Below are 16567 nucleotides of genomic sequence, written 5' to 3'. Positions count from 1 at the left end.
CATAGAAATGATTGGGGGACTGAAATTATATCAGGTGCCTAATAAGTTTCTGAGGGAATTGAGAACTAAATTAACTATGGGCCAAAACGAAAAAGAATGATTTTTAAGATTACTAACGACATTCCCGCGCACCTTTCCCTAATTTCCAACTAGGAAATCAGATATGGTCAGTACAGGTGACTAAAAGGGAATATCCACTCTGAGGTGACTACAAGGACCCCAGAGAATGATGGATAAAGGAAGCTCTCTCAGAGAATAGTATCAGATCCTGAGAGAGCCAAGGAGGAGAAGGAACACAGAGATGCTCAAACATTGTTACTCCGTTGTATGATACTTATTCTTCATGCTTTCCCTCTGGGATTATTGAGGAATAATTAACAAACGAAATTGTACATATTTACTGTGTATAATGTGATGACTTGACATATATGTACTTTATGCAGTCATTACCATCATCGGTCATTTAGAACATAAATCACTTCATCAGTAACAATGTAATGTGTGTATGTCTCCCTGTTTCTGTGTGTGTGTGTGTGTGTGTGTGTGTGTGTGATGAGAATGCTTATGGTCTAATTTCCCAGCAAGATTCAACTACACAAGTGAGTGCTATTACCTAGATCACCATGCTCTACTGTAGACTCTGAGAACTCATTCATTGTATGATTGCAGGCTTGTACCCGTGGCCAAACATCCGACCTTTCCCCGACCCCTCAGACCCTGCTGACCACCATTCTACTCTCTGTTGCTCTGACATCTGTTAGTTTGGAAACACATTCCAAAATGAACAATGGTACGAAGGAGAAATAAGAAATAAATAGAAAATAACCTGAGATGAACGAAAATGAAAAGAAAACATACAAGAACATTCGGGATAAATGTAATGCAGCACAAACAGAGCAACATATGCCTAGAGATATCTATATTACAAAAGATGATCTCAAATCAGTAGCCTGATAGACATGGATGCATGTGTGTGGGTTTATGAAAATTGAAAACTCGTAACACTAAATACAGCAAAGTATCAGCAGTGATTGTTTTTGGCCGTTTAATACACATGCTCATTTTTTAACAGCTTTATGTTTTCCGCATTGTATATTAAATGGTATACCTTCATTTTAATAACAACGTATCATATTGTTAAAAATATATATAGGAGTCAGTGAAGATGTGGCTGAGCTGCAAGCAAAGTTTACGACCTGGTCTTCTGGCACATGCCTAGCTGATGACTTTCACACGATTCAAGTGTCTCCTCTTTCTCCTCCTCTACTCCTCATTTCCCTCTTCCTCCTGCTGTCCCATTATAAAACCCCATTCCTAAGAAGCTTCCTGATTATTCGGACAAGACAAGTTACTAGGCCAGTTCTTCCTTCTGACTGCAGGAAGAATTATGAAAGGACTATTACTAAATGCATGGGCGATATGTCAAAGTACCAAATTGGACGGTTAAGGGGTAGATATTGGCAGTGAAGATAATATGGCAGGTTGAGTGTTCTGGCACGTGAAGAAGAAGACAGAGAATAAACGGTGAACATTTTTTTCAAATTTCTCTCTTCAAAGACCTAAAACGTTGTTGGACTGAGTGGAAAAAAGCAAATATATCAGATGTGCCCTAAGTTCACATTTCATCCAGCTGTCAGACCTGTAGTGCTTTGCTTATCTTTCCCCTCCCAGCGTCACTCTGAATCATTTATATGTGATGCTCTGAATCTGAAATGGTACCTTATATCTAGTTTTGGTTTCACACAATTGAAACTTCGTATTCACTTATGGAATACAAGAGATTTATTTCCTGATAAAGGAATTTTAAGCGCAGGACAGCGGTCTAGGGAAGAGTTTGCGTAAGCTGAGATGGGATATCCTGATTCCATTAAACATCTGTTCCAACATTCTACAGTATCATAAAGCGAGATTTGCAACTCTATTCCTAAACCAGACCATGATCCCTCACCAACCATGATCCATCAAAACACTCTTCAGTGCCCATGGCGACAGCATAGAAAAGAGTAGTGTTCATATCCAGGATAGAAGGGAGGAACTTAGAAAACCTGTTAACATCTAAATCACTAAATAGGCAGAAATGAAGTCTTTGGTAGATGTGCTACGGCAATGGTTCCTGAACTTCGGTTATTTGCTAATAGCTCATTATATTTGTCATAATTCCACACCCCATGTGTCATATTACATTAATATGTTTGGCTTTAAATTCACTTCAAAATACCTTTGAAAATTTTTATTTTAATTGGCCATAGGTAGTCATGTACATGAAATGACAGATGAAATATTCAAATTATATATTACAACCTGTAGGTACGTATATACATACAGAAATATGTTACAGAAACTGGGACAAGGACAGAGAGAGAGAGATTAAAATGTCTGGAACACGCAAAATCTGCAGAGCTGAAACTGCTAGAAGTCCATCTGACAGAGGAATATTCTTTTACCTGAGGGAACGTCAGCCTTGTTCTATTCAGGCCGTCATTGGATTGTATGAGAACTTCCCACGTTATACAGGGCAACCGACTTAACTCAGGCTACTGATTTAAATAATACTCTCATCCAAAATCATCCTTACAGAAACACACAGAATAATGTTTGTCCAGTAAACGGGGGACCTGTGCCAGTGAATCTGACCCATAAATTAACCATCAAACCTTCCTTCCAGCACATTGACAAATTGTATGAAGAAAGTACAGCACGATATAGGTTTATTTGACACGTGCTCCACCGTGCCCTAAATGGAAAATGCAAAACATAGGTTTAAAATATAACAAAATTCGTATTAATGATTAAGAAGTTGTACATGAATGGCAATGAACTTCAGTGACTGCATTTTTAATCAAGTGATTTCAACTTTCTCATGAATTTACCCTAGATTTGATGGGAAACAATATGTGTTTAAATAATTCATAAGTATTAAATACATACAAAATTAGTTGCGTGAATGGCATTGCATAATACATTGGGTTTCCCAATAATTTTACAGCGACAGGAAGCCAGAAAACTTGAACAATCCTCTGAGATTTCTTCAAAAATTGAAGACATCCGAAGAGGTCAGTTGGAGAAATTGGATTGGAGCATGTGTTATGTCCCTTTGGGAGGTATGAGCAAAAAGCTTCATTTCTGTTGTAAGTCTTGGGTCTGAGCTGCCAGCTCATCTCAGTTATGGTAGGGGATGCTATGTGCCTAGTGGATTCCTTGTGGCAGGAAGTAAAACAGATTTATAAAGGTCACAGGCATCTGACTGCTGGATGTTCTTTATTTGAAGGAGCAAACAGTGAAAGGAGGACCGTAGTGGTCAACACTTTACTACATGTTTCCAAGTGTCAAGGTAGGGAATCATATGAGATGATCTGCAAATTTCCCTCAGACCATTTTCGAAGACGAAACGAGACTTTGTTTAGCAAGCCATGAATCAAACCGAAATGAATTGAAAGAAAGACTTGAGGTAAAGTGACATGTGTCACCAGGTAGCGAGGCCCATTTCAACCCAGTATGTACAACAAACTTGCCACCAGATCAAGTGCAACTAGGCAGGCAGTTTTAGAGTCAAGGATGGTGAAAGATACGAAAGGGTCATCCTCCCCAGTCAAGGAATGGAACATTTGACTCCAAGTTAGAGGACACTCCAAGTGCTCCCACTGCCTTAAACGACTGAAACTGAGAGCTAAGGCAGGGACTCTGTGAGTCATGAGAACATAATCCAGTGAGGAGATCCGGGATCAGGATATTTCCTGTTTTCAGAGTCCCTGCCAAGCCAGTTATGGATGGATTTGCATTTGGGTTGGGAAATGATTGGACCAGACCAAGTTTGGTAGTTCCGCTTCCCCCTGGGTGGGGCAGTAAGCGCCAATAAATAGGTCCTCTGCTGCACGACAGCTATCCTCCTGCCACTCGAGTTCTGATTGACTTTGGAGAACCTGGTGAGTCTTATTCTTCATTTCAACTTTGTTCATGGACACCCAAATGTTGAGTTTATGCTAGACTCAGCAAGCTTGATGGGTCCAAAATTATGATCATGGGTATAATGCTACTTAGTGGATGAGAACTTGGAATCTGGGCACAATGTTGTATTGTATTTACTAGATTACTGATACCTAGTTTGAATTCCTCTATTGAAAAAGAAATTAACAGGAAATAGTGACATGAAGGGATAAAGAGCAAAGTATTTACCTTCTTCTATGCCTTTCTCTTGGACCTCTGCTGTGATTTCAGAGGCATTTATCTTAGAAGGTGTGAGACCCTTACACTCATCCTGATTGCCCTCTGCTCTGGATATAAGTCATCCTGTCGGGACATCATGAGAGGAAATGTTGATACAAATTGCTTGTGAGCTTGCCCATGATTTTAGAACATGTGAGGGCCTTTTCTGAAGATGTCGTTTTCATTAAAAAGAAAAAAGGAAAGAAGGAAAGAAAGAAAGAAAGAAACCAAAAGAGAAAACATTGCATGTTTCTTCAAAACAAAGATATTTTCTTTAGAAAAGCTGTATGAGAAAAGGGAAGGTTTTCTCTGGGCTGATGTAACGATTTTCTGAAGAGCGAGAGAGAAGTCAGAAATTCATTAAAAAGTATTTAACAGATTAAAGCACATACTTAGAGATTGGTGAGATACTATCTGTTGTTATTCCACAAGATTTTGCTGTTTTCTCTATAGGAATTCCTTGTTGTGACCACGGTCATATACTTTCTTTCAGATATTAAGACTCCAGAAAGATGTCTTCTCAACATCAGCAGTGCAAGCAGCCCTGCCAGCCACCACCAGTGTGCACACAAAAATGCCATGACCCTTGCCCACCTTGCAAGTGTCCAGACCCTTGCCCACCTTGCAAGTGTCCAGACCCTTGCCCACCTTGCAAGTGTCCAGACCCTTGCCCACCTATAAAGTGCCCTGACCCATGCGTGCCTCAGCAGTGCAAGCAGAAATGCCCTCCTGGGGCACCTGTTCAACATTGCTAGCAGAAGTGGCCACCCAAGAGTATGTAAGAGCTTGAGCTTTTATCTGCATCTGGAAAGGATAAGGACAATGGACTCAACTAGTTCCAGAGCTCCACCATCCTCTTCTCTTCAAAGCCTATCATGGATACGGAAGAAGCTTCTCCACCTTTCAGCCTCAATATGCGAGTGGTGCTTCCTGACAGACAGAGGTTTCTTACCTGCGGGTGCTGTACTGCTTCCCTCTGGGAGGTGCCCAAGAAAGCATCGCAGAGCCTCTGAAGGAAGAGCAGCCGCTCTCCTCCTGGGCGCCCTCTGAGGATTCTCTCGCTGTCTTCTGTGTCGGTCGGTCACCTGGGCATGGGTTTCTACCAGCTGAGCAATTGTTACTTATCCTCCACGTCCTGAATAAAATACAGTTCTTTTGTGAGATGGGAAAATATTTTCTTTCTTTGCAAACCTGCTTTTAGCAATATCATATGATAATGTTGCTTGATTTCTATCCTTCTTTGATCCCGAGTTTCAGGCTTTCACAGTCAGTGTTATCTGAATTTTGAGTCGTATCAATGATTATTTCTATACAGTTAAAAATCCAGGTTATTTTCCTAATTATTGCTTGACTCATTTAAAGAACAAGTTTTGTAACTTCTTGGGATTTCAAATCCTTTAATAAACTCTGGGGAAAATCACATATACAGTGCCCACTTGCTTAGCCATAAAAATTACATGAACGTGTGTCATTTAGTTGGCACAATGCCGAGCATGTAACTGGCATTTGAGAGGTGGCAGATCATCATTGTCCCTGTCATCATCACCGTCACCACCACCAACACTGTCACCACCACCCCCAGGTGCTCCAAGCAGGGGAGTGGCTCTGACATACCTAGTAGAGCAAGCAAGGATATTCTTTAAACTCTATTATCCATTCATATTCTGTGTTGATTTTCTTTACCAGTTTAACTGAATTTTTAATCTGACCCCACAAAATAACCAGTTTGGGAAATTATTGGGATACTCTGTATAAAATTATAATAGTTCTGAAAACATGGGTAGTACAAAAGAAAGGGAATTTAAAGGGACCTTACCAGACAAAGTGCTACCTCTTCCCCATTTGTACAACGTGCCCTTCTTATTGCAAAACTCAACAACCGCAGGGTCTTACTATGTTTTTTCACCTCGGAAATTACATTCTTCATTATTTTGACCCCACATTTGAGATACACAGGGGATTCCAATGTTTATCTTGATTTACAAAATGACTGTTACTATGCCGCTTGTTTTCCAAGTGCTTAGCTTACTGGTCCAGTAAGCTGTGAAAAGGGATGTGTTCATTAAGCATATCCCTTCTTGTGGTTAGAAGTAAAGGAGTCAAAGATGCCAGAACTGCAGAAGCAAACAAAAGCCCATGTTACTGTTCAACGCTCACCAGACCGTGTCATGAGTGAAAAATCAACACTGCTATTTGGGAGTTGTCTCTACTGTAGCTACTGTTATTTGACCTGACATAGAAATTAGTTCTTTGAGGTGGGGTGCTCCTGTAACAAATCTTAAAAAAAAAGTGGCATTGGCTCATGTGTCTGGAGGTGGTTGGAAAGGAATCTGATATTGGAAGCCGTAAATGTGGTGCTACATGTTATTCAAAGGCAAAACGTTTGAAGTAATGGTTGTCCATGGTATCTTTAGAGGCAAAGCAATGGTTGCTCACTTGCTGATTTGCCCAGGGTATTTCAGGAGATGTATGTTCAGGAAAATCTTTCTGGTTGACAGGCCAGAAATGTAAAGAATGAAAAGAAAAATAATACAGTCCAGAAGTTCAAAACCTTGTTGAATTAGAAAACTCACCGCTTGTAAGTCCTAAAGAGTAAGAGATGCGATTAGAAGTGGTTTTCAACTAGAAGTTCAATTTCAGTGGACTGTTACAACAGGGAAAGTAGACAGAAGTTGTCTTCTTTCCACCTGTGTGCCAGGGAGCCTCATGGTTGCTGTATTATGTTAGGGGAAAAAGCAGTCATTTAATCAGGCCAGAAAATTCCTTCTACAAAAGGACCTAACTGAGATCTGTAGGACATAGAAATGATTGGGGGACTGAAATTATATCAGGTGCCTAATAAGTTTCTGAGGGAATTGAGAACTAAATTAACTATGGGCCAAAACGAAAAAGAATGATTTTTAAGATTACTAACGACATTCCCGCGCACCTTTCCCTAATTTCCAACTAGGAAATCAGATATGGTCAGTACAGGTGACTAAAAGGGAATATCCACTCTGAGGTGACTACAAGGACCCCAGAGAATGATGGATAAAGGAAGCTCTCTCAGAGAATAGTATCAGATCCTGAGAGAGCCAAGGAGGAGAAGGAACACAGAGATGCTCAAACATTGTTACTCCGTTGTATGATACTTATTCCTTCATGCTTTCCCTCTGGGATTATTGAGGAATAATTAACAAACGAAATTGTACATATTTACTGTGTATAATGTGATGACTTGACATATATGTACTTTATGCAGTCATTACCATCATCGGTCACTTAGAACATAAATCACTTCATCAGTAACAATGTAATGTGTGTATGTCTCCCTGTTTCTGTGTGTGTGTGTGTGTGTGTGTGTGTGTGATGAGAATGCTTATGGTCTAATTTCCCAGCAAGATTCAACTACACAAGTGAGTGCTATTACCTAGATCACCATGCTCTACTGTAGACTCTGAGAACTCATTCATTGTATGATTGCAGGCTTGTACCCGTGGCCAAACATCCGACCTTTCCCCGACCCCTCAGACCCTGCTGACCACCATTCTACTCTCTGTTGCTCTGACATCTGTTAGTTTGGAAACACATTCCAAAATGAACAATGGTACGAAGGAGAAATAAGAAATAAATAGAAAATAACCTGAGATGAACGAAAATGAAAAGAAAACATACAAGAACATTCGGGATAAATGTAATGCAGCACAAACAGAGCAACATATGCCTAGAGATATCTATATTACAAAAGATGATCTCAAATCAGTAGCCTGATAGACATGGATGCATGTGTGTGGGTTTATGAAAATTGAAAACTCGTAACACTAAATACAGAAAAGTATCAGCAGTGATTGTTTTTGGCCGTTTAATACACATGCTCATTTTTTAACAGCTTTATGTTTTCCGCATTGTATATTAAATGGTATACCTTCATTTTAATAACAACGTATCATATTGTTAAAAATATATATAGGAGTCAGTGAAGATGTGGCTGAGCTGCAAGCAAAGTTTACGACCTGGTCTTCTGGCACATGCCTAGCTGATGACTTTCACACGATTCAAGTGTCTCCTCTTTCTCCTCCTCTACTCCTCATTTCCCTCTTCCTCCTGCTGTCCCATTATAAAACCCCATTCCTAAGAAGCTTCCTGATTATTCGGACAAGACAAGTTACTAGGCCAGTTCTTCCTTCTGACTGCAGGAAGAATTATGAAAGGACTATTACTAAATGCATGGGCGATATGTCAAAGTACCAAATTGGACGGTTAAGGGGTAGATATTGGCAGTGAAGATAATATGGCAGGTTGAGTGTTCTGGCACGTGAAGAAGAAGACAGAGAATAAACGGTGAACATTTTTTTCAAATTTCTCTCTTCAAAGACCTAAAACATTGTTGGACTGAGTGGAAAAAAGCAAATATATCAGATGTGCCCTAAGTTCACATTTCATCCAGCTGTCAGACCTGTAGTGCTTTGCTTATCTTTCCCCTCCCAGCGTCACTCTGAATCATTTATATGTGATGCTCTGAATCTGAAATGGTACCTTATATCTAGTTTTGGTTTCACACAATTGAAACTTCGTATTCACTTATGGAATACAAGAGATTTATTTCCTGATAAAGGAATTTTAAGCGCAGGACAGCGGTCTAGGGAAGAGTTTGCGTAAGCTGAGATGGGATATCCTGATTCCATTAAACATCTGTTCCAACATTCTACAGTATCATAAAGCGAGATTTGCAACTCTATTCCTAAACCAGACCATGATCCCTCACCAACCATGATCCATCAAAACACTCTTCAGTGCCCATGGCGACAGCATAGAAAAGAGTAGTGTTCATATCCAGGATAGAAGGGAGGAACTTAGAAAACCTGTTAACATCTAAATCACTAAATAGGCAGAAATGAAGTCTTTGGTAGATGTGCTACGGCAATGGTTCCTGAACTTCGGTTATTTGCTAATAGCTCATTATATTTGTCATAATTCCACACCCCATGTGTCATATTACATTAATATGTTTGGCTTTAAATTCACTTCAAAATACCTTTGAAAATTTTTATTTTAATTGGCCATAGGTAGTCATGTACATGAAATGACAGATGAAATATTCAAATTATATATTACAACCTGTAGGTACGTATATACATACAGAAATATGTTACAGAAACTGGGACAAGGACAGAGAGAGAGAGATTAAAATGTCTGGAACACGCAAAATCTGCAGAGCTGAAACTGCTAGAAGTCCATCTGACAGAGGAATATTCTTTTACCTGAGGGAACGTCAGCCTTGTTCTATTCAGGCCGTCATTGGATTGTATGAGAACTTCCCACGTTATACAGGGCAACCGACTTAACTCAGGCTACTGATTTAAATAATACTCTCATCCAAAATCATCCTTACAGAAACACACAGAATAATGTTTGTCCAGTAAACGGGGGACCTGTGCCAGTGAATCTGACCCATAAATTAACCATCAAACCTTCCTTCCAGCACATTGACAAATTGTATGAAGAAAGTACAGCACGATATAGGTTTATTTGACACGTGCTCCACCGTGCCCTAAATGGAAAATGCAAAACATAGGTTTAAAATATAACAAAATTCGTATTAATGATTAAGAAGTTGTACATGAATGGCAATGAACTTCAGTGACTGCATTTTTAATCAAGTGATTTCAACTTTCTCATGAATTTACCCTAGATTTGATGGGAAACAATATGTGTTTAAATAATTCATAAGTATTAAATACATACAAAATTAGTTGCGTGAATGGCATTGCATAATACATTGGGTTTCCCAATAATTTTACAGCGACAGGAAGCCAGAAAATTTGAACAATCCTCTGAGATTTCTTCAAAAATTGAAGACATCCGAAGAGGTCAGTTGGAAAAATTGGATTGGAGCATGTGTTATGTCCCTTTGGGAGGTATGAGCAAAAAGCTTCATTTCTGTTGTAAGTCTTGGGTCTGAGCTGCCAGCTCATCTCAGTTATGGTAGGGGATGCTATGTGCCTAGTGGATTCCTTGTGGCAGGAAGTAAAACAGATTTATAAAGGTCACAGGCATCTGACTGCTGGATGTTCTTTATTTGAAGGAGCAAACAGTGAAAGGAGGACCGTAGTGGTCAACACTTTACTACACGTTTCCAAGTGTCAAGGTAGGGAATCATATGAGATGATCTGCAAATTTCCCTCAGACCATTTTCGAAGACGAAACGAGACTTTGTTTAGCAAGCCATGAATCAAACCGAAATGAATTGAAAGAAAGACTTGAGGTAAAGTGACATGTGTCACCAGGTAGCGAGGCCCATTTCAACCCAGTATGTACAACAAACTTGCCACCAGATCAAGTGCAACTAGGCAGGCAGTTTTAGAGTCAAGGATGGTGAAAGATACGAAAGGGTCATCCTCCCCAGTCAAGGAATGGAACTTTTGACTCCAAGTTAGAGGACACTCCAAGTGCTCCCACTGCCTTAAACGACTGAAACTGAGAGCTAAGGCAGGGACTCTGTGAGTCATGAGAACATAATCCAGTGAGGAGATCCGGGATCAGGATATTTCCTGTTTTCAGAGTCCCTGCCAAGCCAGTTATGGATGGATTTGCATTTGGGTTGGGAAATGATTGGACCAGACCAAGTTTGGTAGTTCCGCTTCCCCCTGGGTGGGGCAGTAAGCGCCAATAAATAGGTCCTCTGCTGCACGACAGCTATCCTCCTGCCACTCGAGTTCTGATTGACTTTGGAGAACCTGGTGAGTCTTATTCTTCATTTCAACTTTGTTCATGGACACCCAAATGTTGAGTTTATGCTAGACTCAGCAAGCTTGATGGGTCCAAAATTATGATCATGGGTATAATGCTACTTAGTGGATGAGAACTTGGAATCTGGGCACAATGCTGTATTGTATTTACTAGATTACTGATACCTAGTTTGAATTCCTCTATTGAAAAAGAAATTAACAGGAAATATTGACATGAAGGGATAAAGAGCAAAGTATTTACCTTCTTCTATGCCTTTCTCTTGGACCTCTGCTGTGATTTCAGAGGCATTTATCTTAGAAGGTGTGAGACCCTTACACTCATCCTGATTGCCCTCTGCTCTGGATATAAGTCATCCTGTCGGGACATCATGAGAGGAAATGTTGATACAAATTGCTTGTGAGCTTGCCCATGATTTTAGAACATGTGAGGGCCTTTTCTGAAGATGTCGTTTTCATTAAAAAGAAAAAAGGAAAGAAGGAAAGAAAGAAAGAAAGAAACCAAAAGAGAAAACATTGCATGTTTCTTCAAAACAAAGATATTTTCTTTAGAAAAGCTGTATGAGAAAAGGGAAGGTTTTCTCTGGGCTGATGTAACGATTTTCTGAAGAGCGAGAGAGAAGTCAGAAATTCATTAAAAAGTATTTAACAGATTAAAGCACATACTTAGAGATTGGTGAGATACTATCTGTTGTTATTCCACAAGATTTTGCTGTTTTCTCTATAGGAATTCCTTGTTGTGACCACGGTCATATACTTTCTTTCAGATATTAAGACTCCAGAAAGATGTCTTCTCAACATCAGCAGTGCAAGCAGCCCTGCCAGCCACCACCAGTGTGCACACAAAAATGCCATGACCCTTGCCCACCTTGCAAGTGTCCAGACCCTTGCCCACCTTGCAAGTGTCCAGACCCTTGCCCACCTTGCAAGTGTCCAGACCCTTGCCCACCTATAAAGTGCCCTGACCCATGCGTGCCTCAGCAGTGCAAGCAGAAATGCCCTCCTGGGGCACCTGTTCAACATTGCTAGCAGAAGTGGCCACCCAAGAGTATGTAAGAGCTTGAGCTTTTATCTGCATCTGGAAAGGATAAGGACAATGGACTCAACTAGTTCCAGAGCTCCACCATCCTCTTCTCTTCAAAGCCTATCATGGATACGGAAGAAGCTTCTCCACCTTTCAGCCTCAATATGCGAGTGGTGCTTCCTGACAGACAGAGGTTTCTTACCTGCGGGTGCTGTACTGCTTCCCTCTGGGAGGTGCCCAAGAAAGCATCGCAGAGCCTCTGAAGGAAGAGCAGCCGCTCTCCTCCTGGGCGCCCTCTGAGGATTCTCTCGCTGTCTTCTGTGTCGGTCGGTCACCTGGGCATGGGTTTCTACCAGCTGAGCAATTGTTACTTATCCTCCACGTCCTGAATAAAATACAGTTCTTTTGTGAGATGGGAAAATATTTTCTTTCTTTGCAAACCTGCTTTTAGCAATATCATATGATAATGTTGCTTGATTTCTATCCTTCTTTGATCCCGAGTTTCAGGCTTTCACAGTCAGTGTTATCTGAATTTTGAGTCGTATCAATGATTATTTCTATACAGTTAAAAATCCAGGTTATTTTCCTAATTATTGCTTGACTCATTTAAAGAACAAGTTTTGTAACTTCTTGGGATTTCAAATCCTTTAATAAACTCTGGGGAAAATCACATATACAGTGCCCACTTGCTTAGCCATAAAAATTACATGAACGTGTGTCATTTAGTTGGCACAATGCCGAGCATGTAACTGGCATTTGAGAGGTGGCAGATCATCATTGTCCCTGTCATCATCACCGTCACCACCACCAACACTGTCACCACCACCCCCAGGTGCTCCAAGCAGGGGAGTGGCTCTGACATACCTAGTAGAGCAAGCAAGGATATTCTTTAAACTTTATGATCCATTCATATTCTGTGTTGATTTTCTTTACCAGTTTAACTGAATTTTGTGACCCCACAAAATAACCAGTTTGGGAAATTATTGGGATACTCTGTATAAAATTATAATAGTTCTGAAAACATGGGTAGTACAAAAGAAAGGGAATTTAAAGGGACCTTACCAGACAAAGTGCTACCTCTTCCCCATTTGTACAACGTGCTCTTCTTATTGCAAAACTCAACAACCGCAGGGTCTTACTATGTTTTTTCACCTCGGAAATTACATTCTTCATTATTTTGACCCCACATTTGAGATACACAGGGGATTCCAATGTTTATCTTGATTTACAAAATGACTGTTACTATGCCGCTTGTTTTCCAAGTGCTTAGCTTACTGGTCCAGTAAGCTGTGAAAAGGGATGTGTTCATTAAGCATATCCCTTCTTGTGGTTAGAAGTAAAGGAGTCAAAGATGCCAGAACTGCAGAAGCAAACAAATGCCCATGTTACTGTTCAACGCTCACCAGACCGTGTCATGAGTGAAAAATCAACACTGCTATTTGGGAGTTGTCTCTACTGTAGCTACTGTTATTTGACCTGACATAGAAATTAGTTCTTTGAGGTGGGATGCTCCTGTAACAAATCTTAAAATAATTGTGGCATTGGCTCATGTGTCTGGAGGTGGTTGGAAAGGAATCTGATATTGGAAGCCATAAATGTGGTGCTACATGTTATTCAAAGGCAAAACGTTTGAAGTAATGGTTGTCCATGGTATCTTTAGAGGCAAAGCAATGGTTGCTCACTTGCTGATTTGCCCAGGGTATTTCAGGAGATGTATGTTCAGGAAAATCTTTCTGGTTGACAGGCCAGAAATGTAAAGAATGAAAAGAAAAATAATACAGTCCAGAAGTTCAAAACCTTGTTGAATTAGAAAACTCACCGCTTGTAAGTCCTAAAGAGTAAGAGATGCGATTAGAAGTGGTTTTCAACTAGAAGTTCAATTTCAGTGGACTGTTACAACAGGGAAAGTAGACAGAAGTTGTCTTCTTTCCACACGTGTGCCAGGGAGCCTCATGGTTGCTGTATTATGTTAGGGGAAAAAGCAGTCATTTAATCAGGCCAGAAAATTCCTTCTACAAAAGGACCTAACTGAGATCTGTAGGACATAGAAATGATTGGGGGACTGAAATTATATCAGGTGCCTAATAAGTTTCTGAGGGAATTGAGAACTAAATTAACTATGGGCCAAAACGAAAAAGAATGATTTTTAAGATTACTAATGACATTCCCGTGCACCGTTCCCTAATTTCCAACTAGGAAATCAGATATGGTCAGTACAGGTGACTAAAAGGGAATATCCACTCTGAGGTGACTACAAGGACCCCAGAGAATGATGGATAAAGGAAGCTCTCTCAGAGAATAGTATCAGATCCTGAGAGAGCCAAGGAGGAGAAGGAACACAGAGATGCTCAAACATTGTTACTCCATTGTATGATACTTATTCCTTCATGCTTTCCCTCTGGGATTATTGAGGAATAATTAACAAACGAAATTGTACATATTTACTGTGTATAATGTGATGACTTGACATATGTGTACTTTATGCAGTCATTACCATCATCGGTCACTTAGAACATAAATCACTTCATCAGTAACAATGTAATGTGTGTATGTCTCCCTGTTTCTGTGTGTGTGTGTGTGTGTGTGTGTGTGTGTGTCTTTGTATGTGTGTGTGTGATGAGAATGCTTATGGTCTAATTTCCCAGCAAGATTCAACTACACAAGTGAGTGCTATTACCTAGATCACCATGCTCTACTGTAGACTCTGAGAACTCATTCATTGTATGATTGCAGGCTTGTACCCGGTGCCAAACATCCGACCTTTCCCCGACCCCTCAGACCCTGCTGACCACCATTCTACTCTCTGTTGCTCTGACATCTGTTAGTTTGGAAACACATTCCAAAATGAACAATGGTACGAAGGAGAAATAAGAAATAAATAGAAAATAACTTGAGATGAACGAAAATGAAAAGAAAACATACAAGAACATTCGGGATAAATGTAATGCAGCACAAAGAGAGCAACCTATGCCTAGAGATATCTATATTACAAAAGATGATCTCAAATCAGTAGCCTGATAGACATGGATGCATGTGTGTGGGTTTATGAAAATTGAAAACTCGTAACACTAAATACAGCAAAGTATCAGCAGTGATTGTTTTTGGCCGTTTAATACACATGCTCATTTTTTAACAGCTTTATGTTTTCCGCATTGTATATTAAATGGTATACCTTCATTTTAATAACAATGTATCATATTGTTAAAAATATATATAGGAGTCAGTGAAGATGTGGCTGAGCTGCAAGCAAAGTTTACGACCTGGTCTTCTGGCACATGCCTAGCTGATGACTTTCACACGATTCAAGTGTCTCCTCTTTCTCCTCCTCTACTCCTCATTTCCTTCTTCTTCCTGTTTTCCCATTATAAAACCCCATTCCTAAGAAGCTTCCTGATTATTTGGCCAAGACAAGTTACTAGGCCAGTTCTTCCTTCTGACTGCAGGAAGAATTATGAAAGGACTATTACTAAATGCATGGGCGATATGTCAAAGTACCAAATTGGACGGTTAAGGGGTAGATATTGGCAGTGAGGATAATATGGCAGGTTGAGGGTTCTGGCACGTGAAGAAGAAGACAGAGAATAAACGGTGAACATTTTTTTCAAATTTCTCTCTTCAAAGACCTAAAACATTGTTGGACTGAGTGTAAAAAAGCAAATATATCAGATGTGCCCTAAGTTCACATTTCATGCACATGTCAGACCTGTAGTGCTTTGCTTATCTTTGCCCTCCCAGCGTCACTCTGAATCATTTAAATGTGATGCTCTGAATCTGAAATGGTACCTTATATCTAGTTTTGGTTTCACACAATTGAAACTTCGTATTCACTTATGGAATACAAGAGATTTATTTCCTGATAAAGGAATTTTAAACGCACGACAGCGGTCTAGGGAAGAGTTTGCGTAAGTTGAGATGGGATATCCTGATTCCATTAAACATCTGTTCCAACATTCTACAGTATCATAAAGCGAGATTTGCAACTCTATTCCTAAACCAGACAGGGCCTTCACCAACCATGTCCCATCAAAAGACTCTTCAGTGCCCATGGGGACAGCATAGAAAAGTGTAGTGTTCATATCCAGGATAGAAGGGAGGAACTTAGAAAACCTGTTAACATCTAAATCACTGAAAAGGCAGAAATGAAATCTTTGGTGGACATGCTAAGGCAATGGTTCCTGAACTTCAGTTATTTGCTAAAAGCTCATTATATTTGTCATAATTCCACACCCCATGTGTCATATTACATTAATTTCTTTGGATGTAAGTTCTCTTCCTAATAACTTTGAAAATCCTTTTTAATTGGCCATACGTAATGATGCACATGAAAAGACAGATGAAATATTCACATTATATATTAAAACATGAATGGACATATAAACATAAAGAAATGTATTACAGACAGTGGGACAAGGACAGATAGAGAGAGATTAAAATACCTGAAACACGCAAAGTCTGAAGAGCTGAAACTCTGCAGGAAGTCCATCTGACAGGGGAATATTCTTTCACCTGAGGGAGTGTCAGCCTCGCTCTATTCAGGCCGTCATGGATTTAATGAGAACTTCCCACATTATAGAGGGCAACTGACTTAACTCAGGCTACTGATTTAAATAATACT

The 16567-nt window shown here is 39.9% G+C and overlaps 4 long non-coding RNA genes across 5 annotated transcripts in view; 3 read left to right on the top strand and 1 right to left on the bottom strand.

The window, feature by feature from the left end:
- Positions 1-11925, bottom strand: part of LOC125962152 (uncharacterized) — a 14193-nt gene extending 2268 nt beyond the window's left edge. The window contains exon 1 of one of the 2 annotated variants that reach the window (XR_007473637.1): positions 11878-11925. This is a non-coding gene — a long non-coding RNA (uncharacterized LOC125962152). Of the gene's footprint in view, positions 1-4878; positions 4927-11877 lie in introns of those variants that run through there. The other variant, XR_007473638.1, reaches the window with a different exon arrangement.
- The window catches only part of LOC125962138 (uncharacterized), a 112334-nt gene that overhangs the window by 23176 nt on the left and 72591 nt on the right, over positions 1-16567 (top strand). The gene's annotated exons all lie outside the window — the stretch shown is intronic.
- The window catches only part of LOC125962160 (uncharacterized), a 15207-nt gene continuing 9453 nt past the window's right edge, over positions 10814-16567 (top strand). The window contains exon 1 of the long non-coding RNA XR_007473647.1: positions 10814-10922. This is a non-coding gene — a long non-coding RNA (uncharacterized LOC125962160). The remainder of the gene's footprint in view (positions 10923-16567) is intronic.
- LOC125962166 (uncharacterized) overlaps positions 13207-16567 on the top strand; it is a 7683-nt gene continuing 4322 nt past the window's right edge. Inside the window, exon 1 of the long non-coding RNA XR_007473654.1 lies at positions 13207-13512. This is a non-coding gene — a long non-coding RNA (uncharacterized LOC125962166). The remainder of the gene's footprint in view (positions 13513-16567) is intronic.

Source organism: Orcinus orca, chromosome 1, assembly GCF_937001465.1.
Source record: "Orcinus orca chromosome 1, mOrcOrc1.1, whole genome shotgun sequence".
Lineage (NCBI taxonomy): Eukaryota > Metazoa > Chordata > Mammalia > Artiodactyla > Delphinidae > Orcinus > Orcinus orca.
Note: the sequence above shows the minus strand (reverse complement) of the source record. Positions and strands in the feature narration are given on the sequence as shown.